The 14,852-nt window shown below is 45.9% G+C and overlaps 1 long non-coding RNA gene across 1 annotated transcript; it reads right to left on the reverse strand.

Annotated features, from left to right (window-relative positions):
* Positions 1–9,049: 9,049 nt before the first annotated feature.
* Positions 9,050–14,852, reverse strand: LOC114815060. Its single transcript, XR_003762857.1, has 3 exons — positions 14,763–14,852; positions 11,202–11,347; positions 9,050–9,181 (listed from the first exon to the last, which is right to left on the reverse strand). It is a non-coding gene; the product is annotated as an uncharacterized LOC114815060 (long non-coding RNA).

Consider the following 14,852-nt stretch of genomic DNA (forward strand, 5'->3'; position numbering starts at 1 on the left):
GGCAAGAATTATTTGGGGAACCTACTAATCTACCTCTTCATTGTAGATAAAAAGGTTTTTTTTCTCTTGATTGCTTCTTGGCATCCAATAAAGATTGGTTCCTTATGCTCTGTTTTGTGTTTTGCTCTTTAATTTCTTTCCAGCAAACCTAATCCAAGAGTGTGTATCCAGCTCTTCCTAGCCCTTTACATTTGCATGACCAGGGTTCATAAACGTTTATAGGTAACAGGGTCTAATCTGCATAGAGCTATGCTAACGGCAGTTTGAGGAAACACTGTGGATTCCACAGGCATTGTAGCAGTCCCAAAACCATATCACACATTAGTTAGTCTACATCAGGAGGATATATTACTGCCATTGGGGTCCAAATAATTTTCGTGCCCAAGGGAAGGGAATTGATTTTATTTCCTCAAGCCATGGCTCCAGTCCCTGGACTCTTGGTCCACCCCACCCCTTTAAATAATTCAGTTATTATGCATTTGTTTAGTTCTTACCATGTACCAAGGACCGTGCTAAACCCTGGGGTAGATACAAGATCATCAGGTGGGACACAGTCCTTGCCCCACGTGGGGCTCTCAGTCTAAGTAGTGGGAAGAACAGGTTGTGACTCCCCATTTTAGATGAGGAAACTGAGGCCCAGGGAAGTTGAGTGATTTGCCCAAGGTCAGACGGTAGGCAGGGGATGGCAGAGGGGGATTGGAACCCAGATACTCTGACTCCCAGGCCTGTGCTCTTTCCGCTAGGCCATGCTGTTTCCCTTTGGCACATTGGACCCCTTTAGGCGTCGTAGCAGGATAGGGGGTGATCGTGATGGATGCTGGGGCCTGGCCCATTGCAGTCTCTGTCCAATTCAGCCTCCACCCACCACTTGAACTCATTTTCCTCGACCTCTGTCACTTCTAGCTTTGCATCATAGCCTAGTGGACAGGGCACAGGCCTGGGAGTCAGAAGGGCCTGGGTTCTAATTCTGGCTCCACCACACAATACTACTAATAATTGTGGAATTTGTTAAATGCTTACTATGTGCCAGGCACTGTACTAAGCGCTGGGGTGGAAACAAGTGAATCAGGTTTGACACAGTCCCTGTCCCATGTGGGGCTCACAGTCTCAATGCCCATTTTACAGATGAGGTAACTGAGACCCAGAGAAAGTGAAATGACTTGTCCAAGGTCACACAGCAGGTAAGTGGCAGAGCCGGTATTATAATCAGGTGAGAAGCAGTGAGGTTTAGTGGCAAGAGCCTGGGTTTGGGAGTCAGAGGTCATGGGTGTGAATCCTGGCTCTGCCGCCTGTCAGCTATGTGACTTTGGGCAAGTCACTTAACTTCTCTGTGCCTCAGTTCCCTCATCTGTAAAATGGGGATGAAGACTGTGAGCCTCACGTGGGACAACCTAATCACCTTGTATCTACCCCAGTACTTAGAACAGTGCTTGGCACATAGTAAGCTTCACTCACTCTAGGCTTCAAGGCTCTCCATCACCTTGCCCCTTCCTACCTCTCCTCCCTTCTCTCTTTCTACTGCCCCCCCCGCACCCTCCGCTCCTCTGCCGCCCACCCCTCACCGTCCCCCATTCTCGCCTATCCCGCTGACGACCCCTGGGCCACGTCCTCCCGCGGTCCTGGAACGCCCTCCCTCATCACCTCCGCCAAACTGATTCTCTTCCCCTCTTCAAAACCCTACTTAAAGCTCATCTCCTCCAAGAGGCCTTCCCAAACTGAGCTTCCCTTTTCCCTCGGCTCCCTCTACCCCCCCCCCCCCCTTCTCCATCACCGTGGAGGGCACGACCATCCTTCCCGTCCCGCAGGCCCGCAATCTCGGTGTCATCCTTGACTCGTCCCTCTCGTTCACCCCACACATCCTATCCGTTACCAAGACCTGCCGGTTTCACCTCTACAATATCGCCAAGATCCGCCCTTTCCTCTCCACCCAAACGGCTACCTTACTATTACGGGCTCTCGTTATATCCCGGCTAGACTACTGTGTCAGCCTTCTCTCTGACCTCCCTTCCTCCTCTCTCGCCCCGCTCCGGTCTATTCTTCACTCCGCTGCCCGGCTCATCTTCCTGCAGAAACGATCTGGGCATGTCACTCCCCTTCTTAAACAACTCCAGTGGTTGCCTATCGACCTCCGCTCCAAACAAAAACTCCTCACTCTAGGCTTCAAGGCTCTCCATCACCTTGCCCCTTCCTACCTCTCCTCCCTTCTCTCTTTCTACCGCCCACCCCGCACGCTCCGCTCCTCTGCCGCCCACCTCCTCGCCGTCCCTCGGTCTCGCCTATCCCGCCGTCGACCCCCGGGTCACGTCCTCCCGCGGTCCTGGAACGCCCTCCCTCCTCACCTCCGCCAAACTGATTCTCTTTCCCTCTTCAAAACCTTACTTAAAAATCACCTCCTCCAAGAGGCCTTCCCAGACTGAGCTCCTCTCCCCCTCTACTCCCTCTGCCATCCCCCCTTTACCTCTCCGCAGCTAAAGCCTCATTTTCCCCTTTTCCCTCTGCTCCTCCACCTCTCCCTTCCCATCCCCACAGCACTGTACCCGTCCGCTCAACTGTATATATTTTCGTTACCCTATTTATTTTGTTAATGAATTGTACATCGCCTTGATTCTATTTAGTTGCCATCGGTTTTTATGAGATGTTCTTCCCCTTGACGCTGTTTAGTGCCATTGTTCTTGTCTGTCCGTCTCCCCCGATTAGACCGTAAGCCCGTCAAACGGCAGGGACTGTCTCTATCTGTTGCCGACTTGTTCATCCCAAGCGCTTAGTACAGTGCTCTGCACATAGTAAGCGCTCAATAAATACTATTGAATGAATGAATGAACCTCTCCGCAGCTAAACCCTCTTCTCCCCCCTTTCCCTCTGCTCCTCCCCCTCTCCCGTCCCATCCCCTCAGCACTGTACTCGTCCACTCAACTGTCTATATTTTCATTACCCTGTTTATTTTGTTAATGAGATGTACATCACCCTGATTCTATTTACTGGCTATTGTTTTAATGAGATGTTCTTCCCCTCGATTCTATTGCCATTGTTCTCGTCTGTCTGTCTCCCCCGATTAGACTGTAAGCCCGTCAAAGGGCAGGGACTGTCTCTATCTGTTGCCGATTTGTACATTCCAAGCGCTTAGTACAGTGCTCTGCACATAGTAAGCGCTCAATAAATACTATTGAATGAATAAGCGCTTAACAAATACTAACAAATACCAACATTATTATAACCCATCACCTTCTGATTCGCAGGACCGTATTCTAAACACTTATGCCATGCTGCTCCACTTGTCTGCGGTATGAGCTTGGGTAAGTCACTTAATTTCTCTGTGCCTCAGTTACCTCATATGTAAAATGGGGATTAAAAATGTGAGCACTCTGTGGGACAGGGACTGTGCCCCCCCCCCCAACACCTGGGCCTTAAGGGACTTTCCTGAAGGACCCCGTAGCAGCAGGGTGAAAGTTGAAAGCGTGGAAAAGCCCAAAATGCAGATTGTCAGTAACACAAAGCACTGACATCATGATTCCTGGGACAGGCTTTGGAGGAAGGATTAGCAGTATGTGCTTCTAAAAATGTTAATCCTCTATTCATGACGCATTCGCCTTTAATGTTAACTTGTAATGCTTAATGGTAGGTTTGCCCTCTGCAGTCAGGCAAAAAAATGGTGATTTTCTCCAGGAAATCTTTCCAAAAATATACCTGCACAGTGTAGATGCAAGCCACCCCCACGAGGAATAATTTGCACATAGGACAGTTGGGGCTGAGATTAAAAAGCCTACTCAGGAAAATAACACTGTCACCAGCGTTATCTTTGAATCAAAATCAATCACTCTCAATCAGTGCTATACATAGAGCGCTTCCTACATGCACAGCACAATTAAAAGCACTTGGGAGCCTTCAAAAGAGTAGCAACAGGGGAAGTATGTTGGCCTGGTGCAAAGAGCCTGGGCCGCAGAATCAAAGGACCTGGGTTCTAGTTCCAGTTCCGCCCCTTGACTGCTGTGTGGCTTTGGGCAAGCCACTTAACTTCTCTGTGCCTCAGTTTCTTCATCTGAAAAATGGGATTAAATCCTATTTCTTCCCATTTAGATTGTGAGTCCCATGGGGGAAAGGGACAGTATCCAATCTGATTGTCTTGGATCTATCCCAGCCTTTAGTAAAGTGCTTGGCACAAAGTAAGTGCTTAACGAGTGCCATTAAAAAAACAAAAAGTAATATCTGTGCTCAAGGAGTCTATGATCTAGGAGGAATCCAAAGGACAAACAGTCACCCTTGGCCCATCCTCCACTGAATTTGCAGTGAATCTGTCACTTTTCTAGAGACCTTTTTTAAAAAATATATATTTTTTTAACAAATTAAGCATCATATTTAGAACGTAACAATAGTGCTGTATACAATCCTTTCTTTTTTCAGTCTGAATCAAAAATATCACTTCAAAACTTTCACCTAAGCTACTTGACTTTGTTTCCCTTTAAATACACTCTGGGAGATGGCTGCAGTTGTTTCCAGTTTATTTGCTTTTCATTTATTTTTAGTATGAGCAAAATGAACTGATTAAAACCAGCCATAAAAAAGCCTTCTAAATGGCCAAAAAGAAAAGAAAAAGAGAATTTAGGAAATGGTCTGTGAAGGGGAAGTAGAAGGAAATCAACAGCTCTAATCACAAACTGAGCCTTTTAACCCTGGCCCTGGGGTGACAGGGGACGACCACCAGATTTCAAGAAGAGAGATGGTGGGGATTCGCTACCAAGAAGTGGAATTCATCTGTAATCCTACAGGAAGGGGGAAAACAAAGTGTGAAAACAGATGGAAATTTAATTTTTTAATGACAGCAGCAGATGGCAAAAGACACAAAAGTGTATTCACACAATGTCAGAGCCATTTATAGATGCCTAGCACCACAGAAATGCATATCAATAGGGTTTAGGCTATTACTCCTCTGCGCATGAAGGAGATCGGCTTTTGGAGCTGGGATTGTGTTTACTTCTCCGGGTGAACCTCAAAAGTCAAAGAAACCAGCAGTCACGAGAGGGACTGCAAGTCATCATCGGACCAAGCCACAGGTAGCTGGGCAAACAGCAGTATAGCTGCTCCCTGCAGACTGCTCTGAAATTGGCTTCAGACAGCCGGCTTAATCCAACAATAATACTTATTATTAAGAATTGATAATTACGGTATTTGTTAAGCTCTTACTAAGTTTCAGGCACTGTACTAAGCGCTGGGGTGGATATAAGCAAATCAGGTTGGACATAGTCCCTGTCCCACGTGGGGCTTACGGTCTCAAACCTCATTTTACAGATGAGGTAACTGAGACCCAGAGCAGTGAAGTGACTTGCCCAAGGTCACACAGCAGACAATTGGTGGAGCCAGGATTAGAACCTAGAACCTATGACCTTCCAACTCCCAGGCCCGGGCTCTAACCACTACGCCATGCTGCTTCTGTCCAGCTCTTAGTCCCAACAGGTGGCAAGACAGGACCAGGTCCTGAAAAGTTATTTTCCACCCTGGACTGCTCTGCTGCCAATCGTTTTTTCCCTAATTTTCCACTGAGGACAGAGCTTTTTAGCTTTATGTTCCATTCAATAATTCATGTATTTAAGGCTACAATGATTGATGGCCTTTTCATTCATTCAATCATATTTATTGAGCTCTTACTGTGTGCAGAGCACTGTACTAAGTGCTTGGAGTGTACAATTCGGCAACAGATAGAGATAATTCCTGCCCAACAACGGGCTCGCAGTCTTAAAGGGGGAGATGGACAGCAAAACAAAACAAGTAGTCAGGCAGCAATACCATCAAAATAGATAAAATATAATCATTGATATATACACATCATTAATAAAATAATGATATATACAAATATAGACAAGTGCTGTGGGGAGGGGAAGGGGGTAGAGCAGAGGGAGGGAATGGGGGGAATGGGGAGGGGAGGAGGGGCAGAGGGAAAGGGAGGGGTCAGTCTGGGAAGGCCTCCTGGAGGAGGTGAGCTCTCAGTAGGGCTTTGAAGAGGGGAAGAGAGTTTTCATCCTCATGTTTTGATATGTGAATAAATGGGCTAGTTATTTCCACATCCATTGGCCGGGGAATTCACCCAAATACCAATACTGTATCTTGTGTAGCATTTGAAAACCTCAGTGTACCATTAAGGCATTAATAGCTTGGTTAAGTAGGAACTGAGTTTTATAATCACCAAGATATTCAAACTAGCAACAGGATTACAGCCTAAATTCTGACCTAGCCAACTCTCCCGAAGGCCTTCTTGTTTCCAGTAGAGTAAATGAACTGTTTGTGCTCACAAGATGACAGTCTCTTTCCAAATCATCTTGAGGGGGACTCATCGACCAATTGACAGTACTTATTGAGCAACTACTGCCTAATGTGTGCTGATGATGATCATCATCAATGGTATTTAAAGAGTACTTACTGTGTGCAGAGCACTGTACTAAGTGCTTGGGAGAGTACAGTGCAACTGAGTTGGTAGAGAAGCAGCGTGGCTCAGTGGAAAGAGCACGGGCTTTGGAGTCAGAGGTCATGGGTTTGAATCCCGGCTCGGTCACTTGTCAGCTGTGTGACTTTGGGCAAGTCACTTAACTTCTCGGTGCCTCAGTTACCTCATCTGTAAAATGGGGGTGCAGACTTTGAGCCCCACGTGGGACACCCTGATTCCCCTGTGTCTACCCCAGCGCTTAGAACAGTGCTCGGCACATAGTAAGCGCTTAACAAATACCAACATTATTATTATTATTATTATTAGACATGTTCTTTGCCCACACTGAGTTTACTAATAATCATAAAAATAATAATAATTGTGGTATTTGTTAAGTGCTTACTATGTGCCAGGCACTGTACTAAGTGCTGGGGTAGATATAAGATTATCAGGTTGGATACAGTCTCTGTACCACTTAGAGATCACAGTAGTAATCCCCATTTTACAGATGAAGTAACTGAGGCACGGGGAAGCTAAGTGACTTGCCCAAGGTCACACAGCAGACAAATGGCAGAGCCAGGATTAGAACCCAAGTCCTTCTGACTCCTAAGCCTGTGCTCTATATACTAGGCCATGCTTCTTCTCTAGAGAATGAGCCTTGACAACGGAGGTAGCAGATCCATCTCAACAAAAGAAGGTACCAATGCTAAAGCCTGATCAAGACCAAAATCCTGAGGAGAGTGCAGAAGGTGCAATCTGAGGTTTGTGGATTGAAAGAAGGAAATACATTTTTCATTCTTTCATCTTCTGCCCCTTGATCACCATCCAAACTGTCTTTTGTTAGGTTTGCTAAAGGAATGCCCAAAACTCAGCTGCCTTGCCTGATTACTTGGGTGTCCTGCTTTCCTTCCTTCTTCCCTTACCTCCCTGATTTCCTACTACAACCCAGTTCGCACACTGCGCTCCTCCAATGCCAACCTACGCACTGAACCTCAATCTCTTCTAACTGGCCGCCAACGTCATGCCCACGTCCTGCCTCTGGCCTGGAATGTCCTCCTTCTTCATATGCAACACTTTCCCCACTTTCAAAGCCTATTAAAAGCACATCTCCTCTAAAAGACCTTCTCCGACTAAGCCCTCATTTCCTCTTCTGCAAAAACCTTTGCACTTGGTTTTGAACCTTTTTATTCACTCCTCTATCAACCCCACAGTGAAGTGGTGTGGCAAAGCTGTAGGGCACCAATCTAGAAGCCGGGAGATCCAGGTTCGAGTCTGACCCGTCCCGTTAGTCTGCCGTGTGACCTTGGGTGAGTCACTTCATTTCTGTGTACCTCAGTTTCTCCATCTGTAAAATGGGGGTAATAATACCTGCCTCACAGGGGTGTTGTGAGGGATTGAAATGAACTAATTAATGTGAGGGTGCTTTGATAATAAAAGCACTATAACATTTCTTAGGGAAGCAGCACGGTGTAGTGGGTAGAGCTCGGGCCTGGGAGTCAGAAGGTCATGGGTTCCAATCCCAGCTCCACCATTTGTCTGCTGTGTGGCCTTGGGCAAGACACTTAATTTCTCTGTGCCTCAGTTACCTCATCTGTAAAATGGGGATCAAGACTGTGAGCTCCATGTGGGACATGGACTGTGTCCAACCTGATTTAATTGTATCCACCCCAGTGCTTAGTACAGTGCCTGGTACATAGTAAGTGCTTAACAAATATCATTATTATTATTGTATCCATAATGTCTCTATCCTCCGCTAAACTGTAGGCTTGTTATGGGCAGCGAACATGTCTACCACTTCTGTACTCTCCCAAGCGTTTATTACAGTGCACTGCATACAATAAACAATCAATAAATAACAATAATAGTGGTATTTGCTAAGTGCTTACTCTGTGCCAAGTACTGTACTAAGCACTGGGATAGACACAAGATAATCAGGTTGGAAACAGTCCCTGTCCCATGTGGGGCTCACGGTCAATCTCCATTTTACCGATGAGGAAACTGAGGCACAGAGAAGTTAAGTGACTTGCCCAAGGTCACACAGCAGGCAAGTGGCAGAGCTGGGATTAGATCCCAGGTCCTTCTGATTCTCAGACTCCTGCTCTATCCACTAGGCCATGCTGTCTCTCAGCACGGTTGATGGCTTCTTGGGGTCCTCCGGGGTTAGCCAGTGCATTATTCCAACAAAGAACTGTACTGTCTATCAGTTAAAGTCGTTCGTTGGAACTTAGATTCTTGACTCTCTTCTCCATCTCACCACTCACTTACTGGGTAAGAGGGGGCAAATTGCTAAGCTTTCCCAATTTAATTTCCCAGCACCCTGAGTCACGGCCCTACTTCAATCAACTCTAGCTCGTATGAATTTATTTATACTCTCCTCGGTACTATTGTATATGTGCTCTCAAGTATTCTGACCGCTCTGGATGTAAATATTTTTATGGTTGTGTCCCCCCTTTATTCTGAATTTGCCATGTGCCTAGTACAGTGCCACACACCAAGTGGGTACTCAATAAATACTACTACTAATCTCTCTGTGCTCCCATTTGTTTCTCTGCATTAAAAACAGTTCCTGCTGCTGCTGCTGCAAAAAAAAAAAAAAAACAAACGGTTGGTGTTAAATGCCAATAAAGACTGATGACATGATTCTTCAGTAACATTTATTATCTGGGGCCTCTTATAAATGGCCATTCTGTAGTATTAAAAGATGATCCTCTCTCCCTGCTCAGCTTGATTCCAGGCTGTATAGATCCCACAGTGTTAAATCTCGTTAACCTGGGGACAAAACTGTCAATCAATGAAATGTCCATCCATCAATCAAAGCCATTGGCATGAGCTGCTGGCAGATGCCAAGTGGAGTTTTTTTTTTATTTAGGGGTATGAGGGTACTGCATCAGTGACCAGATATCACACTCAGCTATTACGAGGTTTTGGATCGACAGCCACAGAACAGTGGTGATTATCCCAAAATCACTCTGCTCATTTACATCTTTGTTCAATCTGGGAGAGGAGACAAAATTCGATTATTTGAATTCCCATATTTCCCCAGGATGGGAGTTGCAGGGAATTAGTCAGAGATCAAGGCAAAGTCTTCAAGAAATTCAGTCTGGCTCTGCTTCTCCCTTTGCACATCTCAAGGAGATAGAAAAAAAATCCCTGTGATATGGCAGACTATAAAGCTTCAAATAGCTTAACTAAATCACAGATGGCATAGGCCCCCTCTGACTTGCTGCCTGATTTCTTCTTTTTTCAGGAAAGCAGCATGAACATTCTAGATGATGGGATAGCTGATTTCACCTGCAATTCATTTTATGTATTTATTTATGGTGTTAGTTGAGCACTTACTCTGTTCTAAGCCCTGGGGGGGATACAAGTTAATCAGGTCAGACACAGCCCCTATCTCACTTGGGGCTCACATTCTAAGTAGAAGCGAGAACAGATTTTAAATCTCCATTTTACAGTGACAAGCTGAAGGTCACCCAGCAGGCGATGGGCAGAGCTGGGATTAGAACCCAGGTTTCCTGACTCCCAGGCCCGTGCTCTTTCTACTAGGCCGTGCTGCTCCAGTGCCTCCAACCCTTCGCCATTTTGTCCTTTCCAAACCCTGCGGTTTCAAGCAACCTTCCTTTCTGAATGACAGGGAGCCCGAATCTGGGAGTCGAATGGCCCTCCACCTCCGTTAAACTCCCTGGAACCACAGATTCTGTTTCTGCCTGAACTCAGTCGGTTTGGATTGGAGAGGGGCCACCAAAACTAACCAATACTAACCCAATCTACACTAGAGAGTTCAAGGCTATCGGTCGCTTGCCTGGAAAGACTGGATTGAGAAGCAGCAAAGCTTAGTGGAAAGAGCATGGGCTTGGGAGTTAGAGGTCCTGGGTTCTAATCCCAGCTCCGCCACTTGTCAGCTGTGTGACTTTGGGCAAATCACTTAGGCTTCTCTGTGCCTCAGTTAACTCATCTGTAAAATGGGGTATTAAGACTGTGAGCCCCACGTGGGACAACCTGCTTACCTTGTATCTACCCCAGTGTTTAGAACAGTGCTTGGCACATAGTAAGCGCATAACAAATACCATAAAAGTAATAATTATTAAGGAGCTTAAAGTCTAGACTCAATCTCCCCAGGAAGAGTACGATAAAACAATAAACAGACACATTCCCTGCCCACAACGAGCTTAGAGCCTAGAGCTATCAAATACCCTTAATTGAATTCCTTCCTCTATAGTAAGTGTTTAATAAGTAACACTGATTGACTCCCATCCCTGCTCTAGTGTTGAGTTGCTCTTCTGCAGGCCTGAGGGGGCTCCAGAGATTTCCAAATGAATCATCCCCCAATAACTTGAATTTCCTGCCTCGCTAGCGTCCTCGGGGCCATTAAAGGATATTTTTAGCATGTAACATTTTTAGAGAAATGTCCTCTTCAATTGCTGCTGTTGGTAATGAACCAAACACTTCCCTCCTGAAAGCTCAGTTTCTCCATCAATGAAATGGCAATAAGGCTCAGCCTCCTACCTGCCTTTTGAGACGGGCATAATGACGATTACCAAAATAATGGGCTATACCATCCTTTCGAGAAACTACCCCGAACAGCAGCAGCACTCTAACGTCCAGAACTTAAGTACCTGCCCATCAGTTATTTATTTTAATGTCTGCCTCCCCCTTTAGTCTCTAAACTTCTTGTAGGTAGGGATCATGTCTGCTTACTTTATCATGTACTTTCCAAGGACTTAATACCATACTCTGCACATAGTAAGCACTCAATAAATACCACTGATTGAACTGCAAAACGAGTTACCTTGTAAGGCCTTTCACTTCTTTTCCATAGTCCCAAGGATGTAGAACAGAGATGTGCCCTCTTGATGTTGTTTTTGCTTCACCCAAACATTAGAAACCACAAGCAAGAAACCAGGTGTCCTTCTTAAAAAGGGTTGTACGTTCCCACTAGGAATGAGTGACAGGGCATTTCAGTATTAAACAAAGAATGTAATAGCTGGCCTACTGGGAAAATTGAAGACTTTTTTTCATCTCCAGGACAACTAAAGTCATAATCCCTGGTGAGAGAAGCTCTTTTGTTGAAATACAGATGGTTATGACCTTTTCATTGGGGAGGAAAAAGGACAAGACTCCAATCTGTCTTGCTATCGATACTTTGCCTCAACCTCCCTCCCCCTTCATATCTCACAGACCACTACTCTCCCCACTTTCAAAGACTGACTAAAATCATATCTCCTGGACAATAAGCTCATTGTGGGCAGGGAACATGTCTACCAACTCTGTTATACCTTACTTTTCCAAACGCTTAGTACAGTGTTCTGCACATAGTAAGAGCTCAATAAATATGATTGATACCAACCTGTACACTCCACTCCTGAGGTACTAACCTTCTCACTGTGCCTCGTTCTCACCTGTCCCGCCGTCGACCTCTGGCCCACGTCTGGCCTGGAATGCCCTCTCTCCTCAAATCTGCCAAACGATCATACTTCCCCCCTTCAGTGCCCTACTAAAGGCTCACCTCCTCCGGGAGGGCTTCTAAGACTAAGCCCCGCTTTTCCTCAGATCCTCCTCCCCACCCCATCGCCCCAACTTGCTCCCATTACTCTACATCCTCCCAACCCCACAGCACTTGTGTGTGTGTATATATGCGGCTCAGTGGAAAGAGCCTGGGCTTCGGAGAGGTCATGGGTTCGACTCCCGGATCTGCCACTTTTCAGCTGTGTGACTATGGGCAAGTCACTTAACTTCTCTGTGCCTCAGTTACCTCATCTGTAAAATGGGGATTGACTGTGAGCATCACATGGGACAACCTGATTACCCTGTATCTACCCCAGCGCTTAGAACAGTGCTCTGCACGTAGTAAGCACTTAACAAATACCAACATTATTGTTTTTATTATTATTATGTATATATATGTACATATCTATAATTCTATTTATATTGATGCCTGTTTACTTCTTTTGGTATCTGTCTCCCGCCTCCTAGACTGTGAGCCCGTTGTGGGCAGGGATTGTCTCTCCTTGTTGCTGAATTGTATTTTCCAAATGCTTAGTACAGTGCTCTGTCCAGAGTAGGCCCGCAATAAATACTACTGGTGTATAGACTCACAAACACTCTACTGGTTGATCTAAGGGGCACACTGGCATGCGAGCGATTCTGTCCCACCGCAGTGGATGCAGGATCCAGACTCCAGAAAGAGCATCCCAGACAGCATCGGGATTAATAATAACAATAATAATAATAATGATTGTATTTGTTAAGCGCTTACTGTGTGTCAAGCACTGTTCTAAGCGTGGGGGTAGATACAAGGTAATCAGATTCCCTAGAGGACCTGCTGGGCTAATGTTTCTTGCCTCTGTAGACCACTTCACCCAGCTTCTTCTTAGTCGCTTTACTTTTTTGTGCCTCAGTCTCCTCATCTATAAAAATAAAAATGTTCTCTCTCCTACATAGAGTGTGAGCCCCATGTGGACAGGGACTGTGTCCGATCCACATATACTACATCCACCCCAGCATTCAGTACAGTACTTGATAATAATAATCATGGTATTTATTCAGTGCTTACTATGTGTTACTTACACTGTTCTTAGAGCTGGGATAGATACAAGGTAATCATGTTGTCTCACAGTCTTAATCCCCATTTTACAGATGAGCTAACTGAGGCACAGAGAAGTTAAATGATTTGCCCAAAGTCACAGAGCAGATAAGTGGTGGATCCGGGATTAGAACCCACTACCTCTGGCTCCCAAGCCCGTTCTCTTTCCACTAAGCCACGCTGTTTCTCACTAATAATGATAGTAATTGCCTCTCTACTTGTTTTGATTTTGTCTGCCTCCCCATTTTAATAATAATAATGGTGGTATTTGTTAAGCGCTTACTATGTGCCAAGCACTGTTCCAAGTGCTGGGAGTAGATACAAGGTGATCAGGTTGTCCCATGTGGGGCTCATGTTCTTCATCCCCATTTAACAGATGACATCACTGGGGCACAGAGAAGTTAAATGACTTGCCCAAAGTTACACAGCTGACAAGTGGCAGAGGCGGGATTAGAACCCACGACCTCTCCTAAGCCCCTGCTTTTTTTCCATGTGGTAGAGAAGCAACGTGGCTTAGTGGAAAGAGCCTGGGCTTGGGAGTCAGAGGTCGTGGAATCTAATCCCGACACTGCCACTTGTCTGCTGTGTGACCTTGGGCAAGTCACTTCACTTCTCTGGGCCTCAGTGACCTCATCTGTAAAAATGGGGATTAAACAATGTGAGCCCCCCGTGGGACAGTCTGATTACCCTATAATAATACTAATGTTGGTATTTGTTAAGCCCTTACTAAGTGCAGAGCACTGTTCTAAGCGCTGGGGTAGATACAGGGTAATCAGGTTGTCCCACGTGAGGCTCACAGTTAATCCCCATTTTACAGATGAGGTAACAGGCACAGAGAAGTTAAGTGACTTGCCCACAGTCACACAGCTGACCATTTTTGTTATTTTGTTAATGAGATGTACATCACCTTGATTCTATTTATTTGCTATTGTTTTAATGAGATGTTCATCCCCTTGATCCTATTTATTGCTATTGTTCTTGTCTGTCTGTCTCCCCCAATTATTCATTCATTCAATAGTATTTATTGAGCGCTTGCTATGTGCAGAGCACTGTACTAAGTGCTTGGAATGTACAAATCGGTAACAGATAGAGACGGTCCCTGCCCTTTAATGGGCTTACAGTCTAATTGGGGGAGATGGACAGACGAGAACAATAGCAGTAAATAGAATCAAGAGCAATAAATAGAATCAAGACTAGACTGTAAGCCCGTCAAAGGGCAGGGACTGTCTCTATCTGTTACCGATTTGTCCATTCCAAGCGCTTAGTACAGTGCTCTGCACATAGTAAGCGCTCAATAAATACTATTGAATGATGACAAGTGGCACAGCCGGGGTTCGAACCCATAATAATAATATTGGTATTTATTAAGCGCTTCCTATGTGCAGAGCACTGTTCTAAGCGCTGGGGGAGATACAGGGTCATCAGGTGGTCCCACGTGGGGGCCACAGTTAATCCCCATTTTCCAGATGAGGTAACTGAGGCCCAGAGAAGTGAAGGGACTTGCCCACCGTCACACAGCTGACAAGGGGCAGAGGCGGGATTCGAACCCATGACCTCTGACTCCCAAGCCCGGGCTCTTTCCACTGAGCCACGCTGCTTCTCATCCTCCCCAGCGCTTAGAACAGTGCTCTGCACATAATAGGAGCTTAAATACCATAATTATTATTATTATTGTTACACCGGAAAGGCAGGCGACACCCCGACCAAGCGATGGGGGGGGGGGGGGGAAAGCGTCCGAGGCAGCCAATCAGAGAAGCGCTTTCTTACCTCCCGGCCTGGCTTTTAGTGTGACGCCTTCTGATTAGTTGGTTGGGCTGCGGGCGGCGCTGGGGTTTTGGCGGGAAAATAGCGGCGTCT

This window comes from Ornithorhynchus anatinus, chromosome 11, assembly GCF_004115215.2.
Source record: "Ornithorhynchus anatinus isolate Pmale09 chromosome 11, mOrnAna1.pri.v4, whole genome shotgun sequence".
Lineage (NCBI taxonomy): Eukaryota > Metazoa > Chordata > Mammalia > Monotremata > Ornithorhynchidae > Ornithorhynchus > Ornithorhynchus anatinus.